At 40.8% G+C, this 23,121-nt stretch overlaps 1 protein-coding gene and 1 pseudogene across 4 annotated transcripts in view; one reads left to right on the top strand and one right to left on the bottom strand.

Annotated features, from left to right (window-relative positions):
* Positions 1-17,572, top strand: part of LOC106009298 (RNA-binding protein 34 pseudogene) — a 30,375-nt pseudogene extending 12,803 nt beyond the window's left edge.
* Osbp2 (oxysterol binding protein 2) overlaps positions 1-23,121 on the bottom strand; it is a 253,877-nt gene that overhangs the window by 136,505 nt on the left and 94,251 nt on the right. The window lies entirely within an intron of this gene.

Here is a 23,121-nt window from a genome sequence, read left to right as displayed (position 1 = left end):
AGAACAAGCCCTTTAAGTAAACTTCATTCCAACCAAATGTTAGTATTTAAATATGAGTAGAGCACTTTGGTTATATTTTTAAAGGAATTATTATTCTTAAAAATACATCAAGAGGGCCAGGGATTTAGCTCAGTGGTTCCACTGCTTGCTTTGCAAGTGCAAGTTCCTGAGTTTGATCCCTGGTACCAAAAAAAAAAAAAAAAATCAAGAAATATGGACAAATGGAATCATCTATGTCTTCAATAGGCTTCAAATGATGGAAGAAGAGGTTGGAGACTTAAAGACCAGATTGACCATGAGTCAATGACAATGGTATCTGGCTAACAGGTATGTGCAGGTTCCTGAGACTGATGCCATCTCCATTTATGTCTTAAAATTTACATAACAATTACAACAAAAGTTTTAAAAAATCTCATCCTGGGATTGCAGCATCCTATGCCCAAGTGGTCTACTAAGGCTTTTACCTGAAACCTTTTTCAAATGACCTACTTACTGATCAACAACTACACATAAGGTGCTGCTGAAGCCTCAGGTAAAAGCCATCTGGCCCTACTACAAAGAGCCCTCTGGATGTGTACTATCCCCCACCTATGGAGCCCTGTCCTCTATTTTAACAAAATACCTAAACCCTCATTTCTCAAACTGCACAGTAACCTCTTCTTTGGCTACATAGAATAGACTGAGCCTGGCTTCCTGTTCTGGCATTGTGGAGGGAAAACATCAATTACTTCATCCTCTGTTGGTCTTACTGAATGAAACTGAGGGGAAGAGCAGAGGACCCATTCATATTTTGGAGGGTTTGAGTGAGAACAACTCCTCTGTTCTGTAGCCTAAAGGCCAAGGGCCAGGATACATCCTGCCTCCTGCTTGGACCAGAAGGGTAGTAGGAAGTGTTGATACCACCCGAGCTCCAGGGCTAAATACCTGGATGCTGGACACTGCTAAGTCCAAAGGGCTGGAACCTGAAAACATACAGTTAAAAACCTGTATTTAGAAAGCTGTCTGGAATTCTCTGAAAAGCCCAAATCCATGGCCACAGTGGGAAGGGAAGAGCTACCTGGTACTGCTGACCCATGGACAAACAATGGTTACCTCTGGGTACTTTTCCATGTTCATTCTGGGGCCACCAAAGAAACAGAAGCCAAATCCTTTGGGATCAGTGCCTTTTCATGTCTATCAGTTTCAATGACCACTATTCCCACTCTTAGTTCAGGAAAGCACTATGAAGAGAAACCCTTAGATGAGTAAAGATCATATAATTCCTCCTTTTAGAGAGAGAATTAAATTGCACTAAACCTAGAAGACAAGGGCCAAGAACTTGAACACAGCCACTCAATTGACAATATGGCTCTGTATCACCTCTTTTATCTCCTTGAATCCAGCACATTGAATAAATACATAAGGGTCTGGGCACGGTGGTGCATGCTTGTAAACTTAGCACTTGGGAGGCTAAAGCGGGACTACAAGTTTGAGGTCAGCCCTAGACTATAAAGCAAGACCTTGTCTAAACAAACATACAAATAATTAAGAGTAAGTAGAATCATACCTCATTCCATGAAAAATGTGGAATTTGGAAATGGGGGAAGCAAGCTAGCCACAATAAACAATTGATTCCAGGAGTTGGACAGGGCAGACTGTTTCTCAAAGAGAGATCCACAAGGGGCTCATATGAGCCCTGTGCGGAATGTTTATTTAAAACAGGGGAGGACCGGGGATTTAGCTTAGTGGTGCCACCACCTGCCTCGAAAGCGCAAGGTCCTGAGTTCAATCTCCAGTACAAAAAAAAAATCATTAAAATAGGAGTTCCTGGGTGCCATCTGACCACCAGATCAGAATCTCAGTGGCTATCCTCTGAGAATTTGCAGCTTTAATGTGCACCACGGAGGCTTTGTGCCCACCAAAGTTATAAGTTATCCAGGATTTTGTTGTGGTGGTTGTTATATTGCTTAATCCATGGCAGTTTGGGGTTTTGTTTGTTTTTGTTTTGTTTTTTAACCAACTTAATGAGTTCTTAAGAGACCTCTTTACACATTCCCGCCAGGTAGGTGGATGGGGTGGCTCCTAGCATTGAGGGTTCTGAGAGTTAACAGTTTGAACACAGCTATACTTTTCCTTTGTCCCCAGAAGACCACATCCCTGTCCCCCCAATACTGAAGTGGGGGCCACAGAACTCACCCTGGATCAGTACCTGCAGGCATCCTCCATGTAGTAAGGAATGAATCCTTCTCCTAGCATGTAAGGAACACTGCACATTAGGAAGCCACTCCTTCAATGAGAAGAGAGAACTGCTGAGTGGCCCAAGGCCACAAGCATCTTCACATAGGCAGTGGCTTTTCAAGAGCTGTTTACAGAACCAGAACAACTGCTTCCACCCCAGGGGGACCACAGCCATCAGGGGCAGGAGGAAATCCTTCTAAGTCCTACCTTTTACACTATTTTCATTTTAGAGCAATAGGATGGCAAGCTACCCAGATGTTCTTTAGGATCAGCCTCCAGGGCAATGAGCCACCTGCTGCTCAATTGCCTGCTTTGGTTGCTCTAAAGGCAGACTGTGAGCTGCCTGAGATAATTCCATGTGCTGGGCTGTGATATCAGAATAGGGCTATGACATCAAGGTGGGGACAGGTCAGTCTGGGGGAGCAAGGCAGGAGAAATGAACCACTGAGGAGCTGGATTAATATGCCCTGGAAATGAAGCCCTGAGAGAAATGGCCAGCTATATACCAAATTTTTAGTCTCCCAGAAAACCTTCCCCCTTATGAAGCAGACCTGAAATCTGAAAATGACTCACAAATACCGAGTAGCAGGCTGCAAGCCGGGCAACCAGCTGTACTTCCTTAACATCCATTTAGGAGCAAAGAAAGTAAAGACACCATCTTCTAGTGCCCCCCTGTGTCAAGTGAAAGTATACTCCATATTTTCTCACTAGGAGGCTTACCTTTTGGACCAGAGGATCTGCAGCAGAGCCTCCAGGTGGGCCAGGTATCACAGTCCTCCAGGATAGGATTAATGCAGGTAGGTAAAATACAGAACGTCTATTACATTTGAATTTGAGATACAATAAATAAATTTTAGTAAAACCTTATTTGTTGTATATTTGAAGTTCAAATTAAACTTGGTAACTTTATATTTTTATTTGCTGAATATGGCCAACCTGCTCAGAGAGTTTTAAAAAATATATAGCTTTCCCCTACAATGTTACTCTTACTCAGTTTTAGTATGGCAGGGAACCTGGGAACATGTATTATTTTAAAGCAGCCAAAATGACTACTAACAATAATTACAGCTAACTTTTATTATTTCTCAAGCTGAGTGTGCCATGATCTTTTCATGTATCACCCAAGAGAATCCTCGCAAAACCTCTAAGAGGAGGTTCTGTTATTAAGCCCATTTTACAATGGAGGTAAATGAGGCAAAAGATTGCAAAACATCTCTGCTCTGAATGACAGAAATCTTTGAGTTGGAAGGACCCTAGGAGGCTGAATATCAAAGCCCCCAGCAGACAGACAAATGGAGACCATGAGGCTCAGGGATACCCATACTCACAAAACCCACAATGCCATGGTGAGCAAGGGGCCAGACTAGGGAGCAGAGCAAAAATCTTGGAAGAAAAGTCTGATCTAGGCAGGGGTCCAGCTCAGTAAGGCTTTCCTGAATGGGGTTTCTCTGAAGAGTAAGGAGACCTAAGTCAGATAGGGTGTGGGAAGGGGCTGGGTGCTAGGAAAGAGAGTTTGTAGGCCAGTGGCATAGTACACACTCTGGCTGGCAGCAGGACAGTGTGCAAATGAGGACAGCAGAGAGGTCCAAGGACAGGGGAGCCACAGGGGAAATGTAAGTCAAAACTGCATTTTCTTTTCAAGTTAACATGAGTCTTCATTACTTTTCTCTTGTTTCTGAGACCAAATATTCAACACCCACAAAAGGAAGAAAGGTTTATTTAGCTCACAGTCTGTAGAGGTTTCATTCCATAATTGGCTGGCTCCAAGGCAGAGTGGCACAGGAGATAGGCATCTCAAAGAAGAAACAGTTCATAGTGGGCAAAAGGTAGCAAAACAACAAGGGAGGACCACAGTTCTTTCTATCCTTTCTATCCAGACTACTTAGCGAGTAGCACTCACACCCTTAATCTTAGTGCCCTGAATCGATCCCAGCATCACACACTCTAGATCCAGCCACCTCTGAAAAAGCCCCACCTATGACTGCATGAAGCTTTGCGGGGACATCTAGACACAAGCCATAACATTCCACCCCTGGCCACCCAAAGACTCATGCACATCCATTTATCCAAAAAGCATTTAGTCCATCTCTAAGAGTTGCCAAAGTTCTAACAGTTTCAGCACTGCTGAAAAGTCCAAGTCCAAAGTTTCCTCTGAGATTAGCTGCCAGTCCCTGTACAAATGAAAAGAAAGGTAAACACTTTCAGCATTCAATGGTACAAAATAGGCATTCCATTCCAAATGCTACAAACAAGGGGATAGCAAGGAATGGGAACAAAGCAAGACCAAAATCCAGCAGAGCAAACATTGAATCCCACAGTTCCACTTCCAGTATCCCTGAGAATCTGTGGCAAGCTGTGAACTCCAAAGGCCTTGGGTGGTTCTACCCCTAAGGCACTTCTTGTGGCTGTAGCTCCCATGGCTTCTTTCTTGGGGTGGCTTTGCTCACTCTGTGCAGCTTTCCTTGGACAATCCACATTCCTGGCTTCTCTAGCCTTCTATGGTCTCCACTGCACCTCTGACTTCGGACTTACAGCTTCACAAAATCCTCTCTCAGAGGCACACTGCCTGGCCTCCTGGGCCTTCTTCTGAAATCTGAGTGGAAGCCTTCCTGACCCCACAACTCTTGCATTTTTCATGCACCTAAAACCAACACCATGTGGATGACACCAAGGTCTGCTGCCAGCTGGAGTAGTAGCCAGACTTCCTTCTCTCTTGGCTCTAGAGGTCCAATGTCTATGAACCAAATCCTGAGGAACAATGTCCCTAAGCTGCCACCATTCTGGAACATGTGCTCTGAGGCTCTCTTCTCAAAGGAAAGTCTTTCACTTTTGCAATTTTGAGGCTGCAAAGGGTAGAGTCCTGCTGCTTCTTGTGATGCCCTCAAGCCACCTTTTCTATTCTCTTGGTACTTCTCAGCAATCAAGATCTCCTCTGATTTATCTTTGCAGTCCACAGCTTTACTAGAGCTTCCTTTCTGGCCAAACTCAAAATGTTTTAAACCATTCTGCTGGGCTCTTTGCTCTTGATTCTCAACATAAATCTTGCTAAAATCGCCCAATAGTATCCATGCCACAGCCTCAACATTAGACTGCCTTGAAATTTCTTCTGCAAGATTAAACAGTATGACACCCTTAAAATCTCAGTCTCAGGCAAAGTCTCTGGACATGAGCAAAATGCAGACAAACCTTCTGCCAAGGCATAACACACACTGTCTGGAGTCCAACAGCCCATGTAGTTCTTCCTCCCAGGAGAAACCTCCCAAACCTGTTCTTTACTGGCATCATTTCTGTTAGCATTCTGGTCTTCCAAGCTGTGACCAGAATCTCCCATCAAGTACAGCCTAAGGCGTTCCAGCTCTACTTTTTCAGGTGGTATCTCCAAACCTTTCCAAACTCTTCTCACAAGCCAGCTCCAAAGGGATCTAAACCACACGGTCAGGTACAGTCACAGCAACCACCCCACTCCTGGTACCAAATTCTGTCTTGGTTACTTTTCTTTCATTGCTAAGACAAAATCCCAACACCCACAAAGGAAGGAAAGCTCACAGTCTCCAGCTCACAGTATTTAGCTCACAGTATGTAGAGGTTTGTCTTTTTTTTTTTTTTTTCCCCAAGACAGGCTCTTACTCTGTAGTTCAGGCTGGCCTCAAACTCATGGTAATCCTCCTGTCTCAGCCTCCCAAGTGCTGGGATTACAGGCATGCACCACCAAGCCCAGCTTACATAGTCCATAGAGGTTTCAGTTCATAATTGGCTGGCTCCAAGAAGGATGGCATGGCAGACAGGCATTGCAGAGAAACAGTTCATGGTGGGCAGAAGGTAGCAAAACAACAATGGATGACCACAGCTCTTTCTATCCCTTATACCTTATCCAGGCTACTTAAGGCAGGTAGCACTCACACCCTTAATCCTAGTGCCCTTGATCCTAGCATTGCCCCATGAATCAATCCCAGTGTCACACATTCTAGATCCAGCCACCTCTGAAGATGCCTATCTATGACTGCATGAGGCTTTGGGGGGACACCTAGGCACTAGCCATAACAACAAGAAGTAAAATTTACTTTTTATTGTATAATTGTTTTAACACATGTAGATTCATGATGCACCATAACTATCAGGACATAGAGTGGTACCATCAATCCCCTCCACAACTTGCTAGTGCTATAGCTTTGTATTACACCCTTTTTTTCCCGCTAACTTCTGACAGCAATTGATCTGCTCTTTATTCTTAAAGTTTTGTCTTTTTCATAATGTGAGATAAATAGCAATGTACAGCATAATTTCCTCTTCCTCTTCCTCTTCCTCCTCCTCCTCCTCCTCCTCCTCCTCCTCCTCCTCCTCCTCCTCCTCCTCTTCTTCTTCTTCTTCTTCTTCTTCTTCTTCTTCTTCTTCTTCTTCCTCCTCCTTTCTTTTTTTGCAGTACCAGGGATCAAACTCAGGATCTTGAGCTTGAGAGGCAGGTGCGTGCAGCACCATTCAGCTAAATCCCTGGCCCTGTACAGGGTAATTTTCTGACATAGCACCTTTTACTCACCCTTTCAGATTCATCCAAGTTATATATATATAAATAGTTCATTTCTCTTGCTGAGCAATATTCCAGTGTATGAGTATATGAGAAATGCTCACCCATTAACTCACTGAAGGACATTTGAGTTGTCTCTAGTACTTTGTTATTACAAATAATGCTATGAGCTTTTGTGTACAGATTTTTATGTTAAGGTTCTAATTCTTTGGGTCATTGCTGGGACATATGTTTGTTACATGCTTAGTTTTGTAAGAAACTCAAACTATTTTCCATAAAAACTGTACTATTTTATATTCTCACCAGCAATGTAAGACAGATGCTTGCCAGCAATTAGTATTATTGCTATTTCTGGCTGCTGTAATTTGTATAATGATATCTCACAGTGACCTTGCTTTGCATTTCTCTAATAGTTAATGATACTGAACACCTTTTTATGTGTTTCTCTTTCATCTATATCTTCTTTGCAATGAAATATTTGTTTGTAGCTTTTGTCCATTTTATAATTGGATTGTCTTCTTACTGTTGAATTCAGGTTCTTTTTAATGGTAACCTTTTAGAGTTTTCTGTATATTCTACATACTTGCCTGCAAATTTTTTCCAGTCTATATTTGTCTTTTCTTATTTATGGACTTATGCATTATCAAAGTTTTCAATTTTGTAGTTTATTAAATTTTTCCTTTATGGAGTGAGCTTTTCATGATGTCATGGTCTAAAAACTCTCTACTTAGCTACAGGTTCCAAAGATTCTAGGTTTTCATTTAAAAGTTTTATCTCTGTTTGGAGATGATATCATTCTTTACATAGAAAATCTAAAAAACTTAACCAGAAGACTCTTAGAACTAATAAATCCAGAAAAGGGACAAGACACAAAAACAGCTTGCAAAAATCAATATATTCCTATACACTAACAAACCATTGAGAAATCAGGAAAACAATCTCATTTATGATAGCTTCAAAAAAAGTTAAATACTAACTAGGAATCAGTCTAACCAAGGAGATGAAAAACACTACAATGAAAACCATCAAACTGAAAAAAGAGACTGAAGAAGTTAGAAAATGGAAAGATATCTCCTGTTCCTGGATAGGCAGAATCAATATCATTAAAATGGCCATATTGCCAAGCATACCCTCAGTATTAAGTAGTAAGTAGCTAGTTACTGAAGATGACTGGAAAGCTAGCAACAGGAACAGGAAAAGGGGGGGCCAGTTCTGATAACTCAGGCTTTTAGAATTTAAAGGCCAGATGCCTCTGGCTTTAGGTGACTCCCACTGAATCTCCCTTGGTACCAGTACTCTGCCACCTAGGGCATGGCAATCTCTTAGGCTTTTGTTCTTTCATTTTGTACCTCTCTTGGGATAATAGAAGCAGGAATAACTGTTGGGTGCTGTTTTGAATTAAATGGAGGGACAGGAGTGACTCCCTCAGCTCCTTTGTTTTTAACTGTACTATCTCCTTCCACTCCCACTCCTACAGAGCCCTGGTCCCAGAAGATCTTTGAGGAGAGTTGAAGGAGGAAGTTTTGTCTTCCAACTGAATAGGAACATTGGCTCTACCTACATGGAGACCAAGGAACCCCCTTGCCCTGACTGATCTATGCATACAAGGGAGCTGAGCCCTTTTTCCAAAGATTTTTTGATTAACCATGGGCATGGAAGCAGGTTTAGATCTTGAATTATAGTCATCACCAGTAGTTTGACGGCTGCCAAATAAGAAGAAATAAATTGGACTAAAAGATTATGTAGAACCTAAATAGTACAGCTATTAGAAGCATTAATAAAGGCTATGTTGTTAGGCATGGTAGTGCACACCTATAATCCCAACACTCAGGAGGCTGAGGCAGGAGGACTGCCAAAAGTTTGAGGCCAGCCTGGACTATGTAATGAGTTCAAGGCCAACCTGAGCTACACAGTGAGACCCTGTCTCAGAAAGAATAAAAAATGCCATGTCCAAGACAGCAATCAAAACCTCCAATTTTAGATACTTGGTCAGGGCAACTATGACTGTTTTTTATGGATCTTGAAAACATAATCAGTTTTTGTGCCATGCCTCTTATTTTAGACCTATTGATAAAGTATAATCATCGTTTTCTATTAAGGACAAACACAGCCCCTTTTTCAGCTGTTAGAAGATCTAGTCTCCTCTGTCATTGCATGGCCATTGATGCTAGTGAGTCTCTCTGGCCTTGAAAGAAGCCAATGCTCTGAGCAAGTCTGTCTAGGCTGTCTGTCAAGTTCTTAGGTGGCTGTTGATGATAGGAACAACATGTGACTAGCTTTAAGGTCTCATGTAAATGGTCACTGTTCATTATCTCTATTACAGGCAGGTTTTGAATAATCTAGGATGATCCCAAAGAAGCAGAAAAGACCCAAACTATGTCATATTATAACTCAGGACAGGGACCTTAAGTGTAATAAACAAGACCATAGCAAGACTATTCATACAATTTATTTAGAGGAAGCAAATCACTTTACTTCTCTGGTTTATCAGAGAAATTTGTGTTGTTTAATTTGTTTTTGAAAAGAAACATCTACTGATTCACAAGTATATGAAGTTCATGGCCTCTTTTTTTTTTTTTTTTTTGTCTTTTGGCAGTTTGGACTTTACCCTGGAGAGGTAAATCTAACCATCTATTCCCTGTACCTTAATGGCAGAAGAAATGGTTATAGAGTTGTGAAAGGGCCTTTCCATTAGGGTGAGAGTTGGTCCTGGGATCCACCCTCTTTTTAGGTCTGATTAGGACCTGGTCACAAGGGTGAACTTTGGGCTGACAACTACTCTTAGTCCTTGGGAGTGGATGAATCTTATTTTCATATTCCTGGAGGACCTGTTGGAAAGTTCCTAGATGAGTCATATGTTGAAGGAGTTGGGAGGTTTCACTGTCAGTGAGTAGATCAAATGTCAAAAGAGGCCTCCCATAAAGTATCTCAAATGAACTGAGATTAACTTTGGACTTGAGGGCTACCTGAAGTCTTGTTAAAGGAATTGGAAGGAGATCTAGCCATTTATGGTGGCATTCTTGACACAGCTTGACTAAGGTTTGTTTGAGATTTGATTGGCTCTCTCAACCTTTCCGGGTTGGTGTCTCTATGTAGTATGGAGATGATATTTAATTTCCAGTGCTTTGGCAATTATCTGTGTGATCCAGGATGTGAAAGAGGGTCCATTATCACTCTAGATAGATCTAGGCCATCTAAACCTAGGTTTTTTGTTTTGTTTTGTTTTTTGCATTACTGGGGATTGAACTCAGGACCTTGTGCTTGTGAGGTAGGCGCGGTGCCACCGAGCTAAATCCCCAGCCCCTTGCGAATTATTTTTTAAAGGACTTTTATCACCTCTAGAGCCCATTCTGGCCTGGTAGGGAAGGCCTCTATCCACCTAATAAAGATATGAATGCACATCAGAAGGTGTGTATATTCCTTACACATAGGCATGTAGGTGAACTCTACTTGCCAATCTTTTCCAGAGGAAGATCTTTCTTAAGGAAATACTGTCTTCTGTGTGGATATAGATTAGAGTACTTTAGCTGAATGGCTACTGGAGTGGTCTTGACAGCCCTCCCCAGGGTGCTGTCACACCATGCTTGAGGATCTACTGCTGGCAGAGACATCGGGCTCCATGGGATCAAGCTGGCTGGGTCCCTAGCAACTAGAGCACAGGTTGCCAGAGGTTTGAGTATTAGAGTGGCCCTGAGTAGGAAGAGTATATCTCTTTCAATTATTGGTATGGAACACTCTAGTATCACCATAAAGGCAGCTTGGAAAAGGAAATCTTCCAAACAGCACTTCAGAACAGGGGAAAGAAGGTTGTCCAGTTAACTTCTCAAGGGCCACAACTTTAGAATGGGATGAAAGCTCAGCCCAATAAGAAATTAGAACTAGGGGCCAGGGATTTAGCTCATTGGTTACGCTGCCTGCCTTGCAAGCCCAAGGACCTGAGTTTGATCCCCAGTATCAAAAAAGAAAGAAATTAGAACTGAATAAGTTGCACCAGTACCACAGAGGAATATAATTTGTCTGCTACATCTAAAGCTACTCAAGGCTCCTGTGAAGTAATTATGATACTCTTGTGCAGGAGCCTTGCATACCATCTCATTGTCTGGGCTTTCTTCCCTGGCCACTCCTGGCTTGGCTCGCCAGATGTTACAGTTGAATGGGCCAATAATAGTCCAGGTTCTTGTGTACAATGAAAAAACAATTGCCAAATGTACACTCAATAGTAAGTACCAAGTAGTAACATTCATTAAAGATCACACAAAAAATGATAACAACAACAACAAAAAAAGAAAGAAAGAAAGAAAGAAAGAAAGAAGGAAAAGAAGGCTGATAACTCAGGTTTTTAAAATTTAAAGGCTGGCCTCTGGCTTTAGGTGTCTCCCACTGAATGTGCCTTGGTGCCAGTGCTATGTCACCTAGGGCATGGCAATCTCTTAGGCTTTTGTTCTTTCATTTTGTACCTCTCTTCAAGATAATAAAAGCAAAAATAACTTTTGGGTGCTGCTTAAAATTAAATGGCAGAGAGTGACTCATTTACCTCTTCTGTTTCTAACTACAGTACATTAGCATCACAATCTCAGACTTCAAATTATACTACAAAGCCATAGTAATAAAAACAGCATGGTACTGGCACAAACATAGACATGTAGACCAATGGAATAGAAGACAGACAACTCCATAGGGACCAAAAACATATACTGGAGGAAAGATAGCCTCTTTAACAATTGGTGCTGGGGAAACCAGTTATCCACATGTAGAAGAATAAATCTAGACCCCTATCTCTCATCATGTATTCAAATCAAATCAAACCAGGCATGGTGGCACATGCCTGTAATCCTAGGACTTGGGAGACTGAGACAGGAGGATTGGTGTGAGTTTGAGGCCAGCCTGAACTATACCATAAGTTCAAGACCAGTCTGAACTACATAGGGAGACCCTATCTCAAAAAAAAAAAAAAAAAAATCAGGGCCGGGGATTTAGCTCAGTGGTTCTACCCCCTGCCCTGCAAGCACAAGGACCTGAGTTCAATCCCCAGTACCAAAAATAAATAAATTAAATAAAATAAAGAAAAAAAATCAAACCAAAATGCATCAGAAAACCTAGATATAAAAACAGAAACATTGAATCTGCTGGAAGATAATGTAAGGGAAACACTTGACACCATAGACACAGGCAACAACTTCCTGAACAGAACCTCAGGACCCTGTGCCTAGCCCCAATTCTGTGTTGGAACCTCTCCCCCATGACCCTAACTCCACCTTCCCTATCACAGTGTGCTATATTTTGTTTGTCAGACTAAGGAGAAATCATCCTACTTCCACCCCTTCTTCTCTTTACACCATGGAAAATAGGTCTGTGTCATCATCCTTGTCCCTTGAATTCAAACTTTCAGTACAACCAGGTCTACCTGGTCTTCTTTCCTATACACTAACCACCAGGAGTTCCTTCCTCTGCTCCAGGGGTGACAAGTAGAGGGAAACAGATCCCTAGTCCTTCCCTCCAAGGAGGCATCTGAAGCTGCCAAGGGTGTCAGGGGCCCACAACAGACTTTCTGGGCACCAACCCCAGTGCCATGCTCAGTGGCGGGCCCTAGAGTTACCATGGAAACAAGATACAGGCTCCCTTGAGCAACTTAGGTTTTACTGAGGATATAGATAATAAGAAAACAAATCAACCAATTAATAATTGCAGGTGGCAGTGAAGAAAATAATGAGGTGTCTGGAGAGAGGGGGACAACTTAAAAGCCCTGTGAAGTGACATTAAGCTGAGATCTGAAGAATGGAGAAACAGGTGTGTCAGGGAAGGGACAGAAGTAGGAGTGTCCTAGGAAGAGAGAGCAGCATGTACAAAGGCCCTGAAGTAGAAGAGGAGCTTAGGGAGTGAGATAGAGGGGAGAAAAGGAGGCTGCCAGTGGTGGCCTGATCACACAGGGCTGTACAGTCACCATTACCTCTATCAAGTCCTAAAACACTATCTTTACCCTGAAAGGAAATTGCATACCCATTAAGCAGTCACTCCCCATGTCCTCTAACCCAGTCTCTAGCAACCACTAGTCTCTTTCTCTGTGAATATATCTACTTAGGTATTTAAAATAAATGGAATCATTCAATATGTGGCTTTCTATTTCTGGTTTCTTTCACTTAACATAATGTGTTTAAGGTCCATCCATGTTGTAGCATGTATCAGTACTTCATTCTCATGGCTGAACAGCATTCTGTTGTTATCCATTCACCTGTTGATGGATAGATGGGTTGTTTCCACTGTTGGGCTACTGTGAATAATTCTACTATAATTTATGAACAAGCTGTTTGTTCGAACACTTGTCTTTCGGTAGTAGAGTTAAGTCTATGTTTAACTCATTCAGTAGCCACCAAACTAGCACTATAGAAATAGAAATGTTGTCAGGTGTAGTGGTACATGCCTGTAATCCCAGCAGTTGGGAGGCTGAGGCAGGAGGATTTCTGTAAGTTCAAGGCCAGCCTGGGCTACACAGTGAGTTCAAGGCAAACCTGAGCTACATAGCAAGACCCTGTCTCAAAAAATATATATATGTTTTCTAGCTGTAGATTTTCACAAATGACCTTTATCGTTTTAAGGAAATAACCTTCCATTCCTGTCTAGATCAGAGTTTTAATTCATGAATGAGTATTAGATATTTGTTAAATCCTTTTCTGCATCAGTTGAGAAGGTCATGTGGGATGTTTTCCCTTTCATATTGTTACACTAAACTGATTTTCTTGTTTTTGAACTACCTTTACATTCCTGTGATAATCCCACTTGGTCATGGTGTATAATCCTTTTAATACATTGTTGGATTTTTTTGCTAGTAAATTTTTGAGGCTTTTTGCATTTACATCCATAAGGCATAATGATCTATAGTTTCCTTTCCTTGTGTTGTCTTTGTGTGGCTTTGGTATCAGGGCTGGACTTGGAATAAAAAGTGTTTCCTCCTCTTCAGTTTTTTGGGAAGAGTTTGGGAAAGATTAGTATAGCTTAATAGAATCCATCAGTGAAGCCATCTGGTCTTGGGCTTTTCTTTGTTGCAAGATCTTTAATTACCAATTAAATAATCTATTATGTCTTAAGATTTTCTGCTTTTTCTTTATTCAATCTCAATAAGTTATATTTCTCTAAGAATTTCTCCATTTCATCTAGGAATCTAATTTGTTGGCATGTGATTGTTCATAGTACCCTCATAAGCCTTTTTATTTCTGTAAAGTCAGTAGTAATGCCATTGCTTTCATTTCTGGTTTTAGTAATTTAAATCTTCTCTCTTGTTTTTGGTCAGCGAAAAATTTCCAATTTTGTTGATTTTTTCAAAGAACCAACTTTTGGTTTCATTGATTCTTTCATTTTTCTATTCTCTTTTATCCATCTCAACTCTAATCTTTATTGATTCCTTATTTATACTAGCTTTGAGTTTAGTTTGCTGTTGTTCATCTAGTTCCTTAAAGTTTGTTTACTGATTTTCCTTCTTTTTAAAGTATCCTTTTATAGCTATAAATTTCCTTCTGAAAAGGGGCAAAGGGGAAGGGGAAGTGGAAGGGGTAGGGGAAGGGAAAGAAGGGAATGGAATTAATATGAGAAAATTAAAAAATGGAAACAAAGTCTTTGTAAATAGGGAGGGATGAAGGGGTTGAAGGGAGGGCAGGGGAAGGGGGAAAAATAAGAACCAAGAGAGTATGCAAAGGTGCATATCTCCAATGATGAATATCATTACACTGTACACCTAAAATGTACCAATAAAAGGATATACAAAAAAAATAAATAAATAAAATAAATTTCCTTCTGAGCACTGCTTTTGTTGCATCCCATAAATTTTGGTATATTGTATTCTCGTTTTCACTTATTTTAATATACTGTATTTTCTAATTTCACTTGTGCTTTTATCTTTGATCCACTAGTTGTTTAAGAACATGTGGTTTGAGCCAGGTGTGGTGGTGCACACTTGTAATTCCAGCAGGCTAGAGGCTGAGGTAGGAGGATTGCCACAAGTTTGAGGCCAGCCTGGGCTACACAGTGAGACCCTGTCTCAAAAAACAAAAAAACAAAATTGGTGTAATTTCTACTTATTTGTGAATTTTCCAGTGTTTCTTCTGTCATGGATTTCTAGATTAATTCTGTGGAAGACAGAAAAGATACTTCAAATGATTTCAATCTTTTTAAAATTTACTGAGACTTATTTTGTGTCCTAACATATGGTCTATCCTGGAGAATGTTCTATATGTACTTGAGATGAAAGTATAGTCTGCTCTTGTTGGGTAGAGTGCTTTGTTTATTTCAGTTAAGTCTAATTGGTTTATAACACCCAAGAGATTTAAACAGTGTAGTTATATGATCAAATTCCCATTTTTAACGTGTTGTTCGCCTACAACTTGGAGAACTGCCTGGAGGCAGGAAGACAGTGAGCAGTCTTCTACCCTAAGCTGGCTCCAAGACAAAAGAAGAGTTATAAACCACAACCCTCTCACATTAACTTGAGCACTTTGGGAGGAGGACATTTTCTTGAAAGAAGGCTGCCACAAGGGCTATTTTTATGATATAATCAGGTGGCCTTAACCTTCCTATTCACACAATAACTGCCAGATGGCTTCTCCATACATTCCTTTGTGCTTCAAAAAGCCAAAAAGAGAGGAATCTTAGCATTTCTCACTGACAGGTAGCAAATGCTACTTTGAGTTGTACCTGAATATTTGTCTCTGTCCTGTGTCTTTACCCAGAAGGCTATCCCTTGGGAATACAAGCTGTGTGCTACATGAGGCTGTTCTCCCAGGGTCCCACTTCTCTAAGAGAAAGTCCAGGCTACCAATCTGCAGCACTGTCAGTTGAGTTAGCAAGCATTTCCTCCCTGGCTACAAAAGAAATCCCTCTAAGAAAAGCTACCAGAATGATTGACCAATAAATGCCACCTACTACTTTATTTGCAGGAAATTCCTAGAAGGAATTTTGTTCATATATTCATTCATTCTTAGAAAAGAGGCAGCAGAAAGGTGAATTCCTTTGTGAGAAGCAGAGCATACTCACTTGGCCAACACGGCTGTCCTGAGCCCAGCTACACCACTAGCCAATCTTTCACCACATAGCTTTTCATGGGCATCCACTGAGACCACAGGTCTTGCAGGGGATCTCAGCACAGCTCCCACTGGAGATGGCCCCAATATCTTCTTTCATTGGTCCTCTCTCATGGGACCCTTCACCAAGGTCAGCTTTGTTACTGTGGGAGTGGCTTTGTTGTAAAAGTGAACTGTGGCTTGCTGGCCATTTGTCTGGCCACATGATACCCTACACTATTCTTATGATGCAGCAAGAAGGCCCTCCTCAGAGGAATAGCTTTGGATGGGAAGAACAAGCAGAAGAAAAAGAGAAGTGTGGAATGTGAAGCTGGGGTGGGGGTCGGGGGTGACCAGGATGCTGGCCCCAGCAGGGATATGGCTGGAGACTACCTGGTTGGTCAGGTGCCTGTGCTTCCAGAAACTTAAATAAAAAGGACATGTGATGAGAGGAAGAAAGTACATCTCAGATTCAAAGGTCACTTTTGCAAGAGCATGCAAAAAAAAAGTGAAGGTGAAGAAGAAACTTTCTGACAGACAAAAAGCTGGCAAACAAGGAAAGTGCTTTAGCAACTGCTCATTCAAAAGAATTCATCAGACACAAGGGCAGAAAGGGAAAAATTCTCAACCCAGTGTTAAAGAAACAGATAGAAAAGTCCTTGATGATGTAGATCACAACTCTGATGCAAGTCAAAGAAAGAAAATCCCAATCAACCAAGAAGAAGAAAGATTAAAGAATGAGAAGACTGTGTTTATTGGGAATTTGCCTGTCATGTGTAATAAGAAGCTGAAGTCATTTTTTAAAAGACTATGGACAAATAAAATCTGTACAATTTCATTCTCTGATTACAGCAGAAGGAACTGTATCCAAAAAATCAGCAAAAATAAAACATAAAATGCATTTTGATCAGAAAAGCATCAATGCTTAATGTTGTGTTTAAGAATGAGAGTGCTACTACAAAAGCATTGAAAAGAAATGGGGCCCAGATCGCAGATGGATTTCATATTCAAGTTGATCTTGCATCTGAGATCTCATCTAGGGACAAGAGATCAGTATTTGTCGGGAATCTCCCTGACAATGTTGAAGAAACTGCTATGGAAGAACACTTTCTGGACTGGCAGTATTGTGGCAGTGAGGATTGTGAAAGACCTAGACACAGGAGTTGGCAAAAGGGTTTGGCTATGCGCTCTTTGAGAACACAGGTTCTGTTCATCTTGCTCTGAAATTAAATAATTCTGAGCTAATGGGAAGAAAATTCAGAGTCATGTGCTCTGCTAATAATGAAAAATTAAAACAACAAAATTCAAAGCCAGATTGAAGACATTAGTAAATCTAAGCAGAAATTTAATTTTGCTTCCAAAGATGAAGGACACTAAAAGAACATTAGAGAAAAAGCTGTTCTTGTTAATAAGAAGAAAGTACAGAAAAAGAGTGGGCGAAGTAAGAATCTGAGAAAATAGAAGTAACCATCAGAAGCCACTTGCTTTTTTTCTGCCAGTTTAAGTGTGGTGGACTCATGGACAACATCATGACTTTTAATGGATCGTGTATGAAATGTGGAGATTTATACAATCATTCACATTGTAATCCCTTCAAAGCATTTGTTTTTTAACGTAAGCAGATAAATTACCAAGGATTATGTGTTACTACTGATGGTATAGGAGATTATTTTATTAGGCCTGGGTAAACATTTAGAATTTTAAAGATTATTATTTGACTCTATGTTAGAAATAGATAATTAGTGCTTCAGATGATTATTTCAAAAATACTTTTGCTGGAGATGAGACTAGTAATTTAAAGAAAAACAAACAATAAATGTTATTGATAGAGAAAATTTAAACTATAGGTTAGTTATTAAGGTAGCTGAAGTAGTAAGTAATCCGTTCCTTTAAGATTTACCTTTCCCGTAACTCTTTATGTTTATTTTTTATTTTTTAAATTCTTTTATTGGTACATTTTAGGTATACAACACAATTACATTTCTCATTGGGAATTGTACCTTTACATAATGCATCTTGGTTCTTATTTTTTCCCCATTCCTAGCCCTCCCTTCACCCCCTCCACGCTTCCCTATTTACAAAGACTTTATTTCCATTTTTTCCATTTCTCATCATTTTTCCTTTCCCTTCTTTCCTTTCCCCTGCCCCTCCCACTACCCCTACCCCTTTGAACCTTTTCTTCCTATTTTGCATTATCGACTATTCATTCTAATCATTGGCACATTTTAGGTATACAATATAATGACATTCATCATTGGGAATTTGCACCATAACTCTTATGTTTAAGGTGATGGCTAACTGTACCTTTGACCTGTAACCTAACTGTAGATAACATTTAACCTGGAGAAAAGCAAAGTAGAAATGTTTGGATAGTTTACAATGTATGTGTTTTAGGAGCCATCTGTTTGTTACATGTCTGTGACTATAACCATTAACAGGAACTAGTTGTAAAAGAGAAACAGAAATTTTACTAAGTCCACCAGAAATGAGGTAATGGCTAAAAAAAGGTATAAAAGGAAATGCTAAAGCAAAGGAGGGGTGGACATTGATCAGATGAGTTTCTGGCGTTCCCCCTCACTAGCAATTAAAGGCTTTGTTTTTTTACTCAAATTTTGTGTCTCCGTACATTTCTTTCCATGATTCTGGAACATTTGGTTCCCTGACTAGGAATCGGGAAAGAAGTGGCCCTTTTGGGCATTGGCCCGAATTCCACTGTAGGGGGAGGCTCTCTGTCTCCTAGAGAGGAAAGGCATGCCCCTGGGACTAATTTCTTAGGCTTCCCAACAGGACACAGAGACCTGCTTGCCAGTGGCAGATTGCCCGAACCCGAGAACGGAAGATGACAGAAGGAGGGCTGCTGCTGTTGGTGTCTCATCTATGTCTTTCCTTGGCTGGGTGAGAAGTCCCGGGAAAACCTCCCCTAGTCTTTAACTTTTGGTTTCATTTTTATTTTATTTGGTGTTCTGTAACTTTGGGCAAATACAGCGCAGGGGCCTGATCATCCCTTGTGCTTTGCCATTTAGGAAGATAGCTCCTCCCATTTGTTTTGGTTTACTTTGTGAACTTTGGGCAAAAATAGTCCAGGGGCCTGATTACCTCTTGTACTTTGCCATTTGGGGAGGTAGCTTCTTCCATTCATTTTGGTTATGGTTAGGGGCATCACCGGGAGGGAATGTGATAACTTCTGAATAAATGTATGAGTGAAAGGGCTCTGGATTGGAGAGTGAGTGGAACTAGCTGCTGAACAAGACAAAGGGAGGAGACACTCGCACTGCTTAAGCAGTCCTCCCTGAGTCCCGGAATTTGTGTGTAGAACTTGTGGGGTCTCATTTAACAAAGGCACAATGGTGAGCTTAAGGGACAGCCCACTTTAGCCTGAACAGACCTTAAAGTGGCAGAGAAGCCTGGAGCCAGGCAGGCAAGTGAGTGAGTGATCCCCTACCTTTGTTTGTCTTGCGTCTCCATACAAGGGTACCCACACACACATCAACACTCGGATCGGCCGATCGTGGGGACAAAAACATCTCATCCTACTCTTTTGGAATGCATGCTTAAGAATTTTTTTTTAAAGTTTTACTGGAAATTATGGTATTAAGATGAAACCCCCAAAACTTAGAGCCTTTTATGAGTTAGAATGGCCTAAGTTTTGCCCAGCTTGGCCAGCTGAGAGATCCCTGGATGAGGGTCTCATCTGGTCTGTCTGACTAACAGTCACCACCCCTGGATGGGAACATCCAGATCAACTTTTCCTATATTGATTTATGGCTCAAATTGTGCCACAGAATGCCTCCTTGGCTTCATATGTGAGTCCTGGAAGAAAAAACAATATCCTGGTCTGCCATCAGAAAGAGGGCAATGCTGGAAAGAAACCAGTCCTTTCAGATCTGGAAGGAGAGAATTTTGACTTTCCCCCTCCTTTTGTGTTGCTAAATTCACAGGTGTGGAGGAGGTGGGGACAAAAGCATGAGAACTGCTTGGCTTTAGTGCACCAGAGGGTGCATGCTGTGGTCAGACTCAGAGCGGGTCAAATAGGGCTTACGCTCAAGTTGGAAAAAAGAATTGAAGAGAAAATAAGTAATGGATTGAAAACAGCTAAGAAAGCTCTGAAGGGCATAAAACAAAGCCAGAGAAAGTAAGAAATTTTATAAGAGAAATAAAGTTACAAATTTTAGCTAATTGATAAATGTATCTGTGTTTCAGTTTGAATTGATGTTTAATTGGTGTGCTTAAAGTATTGTACATTGCAAATTCTTCAATTGTAATTATAAGGTTAACTTGTTCTTTTCTGTACTTTGTTGATAAAAAATAACCCCAAGGTCACTATGGTTCTATTGTCAACCAACCAAATTTAAAGTGTAACAATCTGAGAACAAAAAAGGGACACTTTAAAATTTTAACAGCTAAAGACAAGTTTGTGACAAAAGTCTATAGTAAGTGAGATAAAAAAATATTAAAAACCTATAAGTAAAAGAGATGCAATTTTGATATAAGAAATTTTGTATGTTTGTCTTGTTAGAAAGAAAAAAATAAAATAAAGAAAAAGAAAAAAAAGAAAGAAAAAAATATACAAGACCAGGAGGTTTAAGTATGTCAAAAGATGTGTGAAAATTATTTATCAAGAAAATATGTATGTTTGTTTGTTGGTTTCAAGTTTGTTATGAAAAGTTTAAATATGTTTACATTGGTTGTCATCAAAGGGTTAAATTCTAAGTATGTTGCTAATATGTGTACATTGGTCATCTTCAAAGAGTTTAAGAGCCAACAGGTTACAATATGACCTCCTCCTTTATAGTGAGTTAGAAAAAAAACTGTTGGGAAAAGGCACAAATATGTCAGTCCAAGGTGCGGTATTTGAGATTTGACTTAAAAAAGGACAAAAGGAGACTAGGTCCAGAGAAAAAAAAGTCATTTATTCTCTCCCAAGACCCCTGCAAAATGCTTCAATTATTTGATTCCATCTTTGCTAGCCATTGTCCTAATTGGGAGGACTGAAAAAAACTTTGTTTTTTGTTAACCCCTAAATAAATGCAGAGACTTTTAGGGGAAATTAAAAAGATTAATGCCACTAGAATGCTGGGTGATATGCAGAACCCAGACGCTTTGCATAAACAGCAATTCCCAATAAATGTGTGGCCCGACTGGGATCCCAATACTCAAGCAGGACAGCAAGACTTGAGAAATTATCGGACAGCTCTTTTAGCAGGAATGCAGGCTGCAAGTAAAAGACCTACTAATAAGATTAAAGTGTCAGAGACCCAGCAGGAGCCAAATGAGAGCCCTGAGAAATTTTATGAGCAGCTTTGTGAGGTCTACAGAATGTACACACCATTTGACCTGGCAGTTCCAGAAAACCATCAGCTAATTAACACAACTTTTGTAGCCCAGTCAGTACCAGACATTAGAAGGAAAGTCCAAAGGCAGGAGATTTGGGAAAGCATGAATATAATGCAATTGTTGCAATTAGCTAGGAAAGTGTATGCGAATAGAGAGACAGTAAAAGAGAAAGAGAGAGCCAGGAAGGAAGATGAGAGGGATCAGAGGAGAGATCCTTATATAGCAGTAGCTATGGGAGCCAAGGAAGAGAAGGAAAAAGAAAGACAAGGAACAAAAGTAGAAGGAAGACAGAAGAAAGGTTTGCCGAGTGAGGACTTAGAGTTTGACCAGTGTGCATACTGCATTATAAGAATAAGTGCCCAAGGCTCAAGAAAAAGAAAAAGCAGGACTTGAAGGAAAGGAAGGATACTGGCACAGTATTGCCTGTGATGGAAGACAGTGACTGACACAGACTGGGCTCAATACAGCTGGGCCCCCATGAGCCCATGGTCGATATATAGATAGAGGGCCAAAATATGTCCTTAATGGTGGACAGTGGCACAGAACATTCAGTACTAACAGCTCCAGTTGCCCCTCTGAGCGGAGAGTGCATCCAAGTGATTGGTGCCACTGGAATTTCAGAAAAGCACCAGTTTTGCTATGAAAGGACATGTGAAATTGGAGGACATAAAGTGAAATATGAATTCTTGTATATGCCAGAATGTCCTAACCCCTTACTAGGAAGAGATTTATTATCTAAATTGGGAGCTACAATAACTTTCACCCAATGAGGAAATGCATCTCTGCATTTAGACCCAGGAAGAGATCTCATCATGATGGTAACAACTAAAAGAGAGGGTGAATGGCACTGTTACAATGTGGATGATGTTTTCCAGGCTCCGCAAGAATTAAGAACTATGTTTCCTAGAGTATTGGCAGAGGAATCACCCCCAGGCTTAGCTAAGAATCATCCACCCACAGTTATAAAATTAAAAGACAATTCAGCCCCATTGGTGTAAAACAATACCCAATGTTCAGGCAAGCCCGAATTGGAATTAAACCCCATATCATGAGATTAAAGGAATTGGGACTTATTAGAGAACATAAGTCACCTTGGAACACCCCTTTGCTGCCTGTTCAGAAACCTGATGGGGACTATAGGCCAGTGCAAGATCTATGGGCTATAAATGACAGAACAGTAATGCTGCACCCAGTGGTCCCTAACCCCTATGCTTTGTTGGGTCTGATACCTCCAGAAACAGCATGGTTTACTTGTTTGGATTTAAAAAATGCCTTCTTTTGCATTCGCATTGCTCCCCTCAGTCAACCCATCTTTGCATTTGAATGGGAAGACCCTAGTGATGGGAAAAATACTCAGTTTACTTGGACTAGATTGCCACAGGGATTTAAAAATTCACCTATGCTTTTTGAGGGAGGCTTAGCTAAGGACTTGCTTACCTTCCATGTGGAACAATATAGCTGCATCCTATTGCAATATGTACATGACTTTCTATTATGTAGCCCAACCCAAGAGCAATGCTGGGATGCTGGGAAGGCACCAAAAAAAGTTGTTGGTGCACTTACAAGAAAACTGGATATAAGATATCATGGAAGAAAGCCCAGATTTGTGTACAGCATGTTAAATATTTAGGATTTCAAATAACACAGGGCATGCGTTGCCTAGGAAATGAAAGGTTATTTGTCCCATCCCCGAACCCCAAACAAAGAAGCAGCTGAGAGAGTTTCTTGGGGCAGCAGGCTTCTGTAGAATTTGGATTCCGGGTTTTGCAGAAATCTCTAAACTCCTTTATGAAGCCCTAAAGGGACAGGCAGAGAATCATCTGCATTGCACTGTAGAACAAAGGGAAGCTTTTAAGAAATTAAAAGTGACTTTGACAGATGCCCCAGCCCTACGCATACCAGATGTAAAGTGGCCTTCTACTCTATATGTGACTGAGAAAAATCATGTGGCCCTTGGAGTGTTGACTCAAGAACTAGGCCCATGGAATCAACCGATGGCAT

Source organism: Heterocephalus glaber, unplaced genomic scaffold (genome assembly GCF_053883595.1).
Source record: "Heterocephalus glaber isolate CG9 unplaced genomic scaffold, H.glaber_assembly_v1.0 deba00001687, whole genome shotgun sequence".
NCBI classification, from domain to species: Eukaryota; Metazoa; Chordata; class Mammalia; order Rodentia; family Bathyergidae; genus Heterocephalus; species Heterocephalus glaber.
Note: the sequence above shows the minus strand (reverse complement) of the source record. Positions and strands in the feature narration are given on the sequence as shown.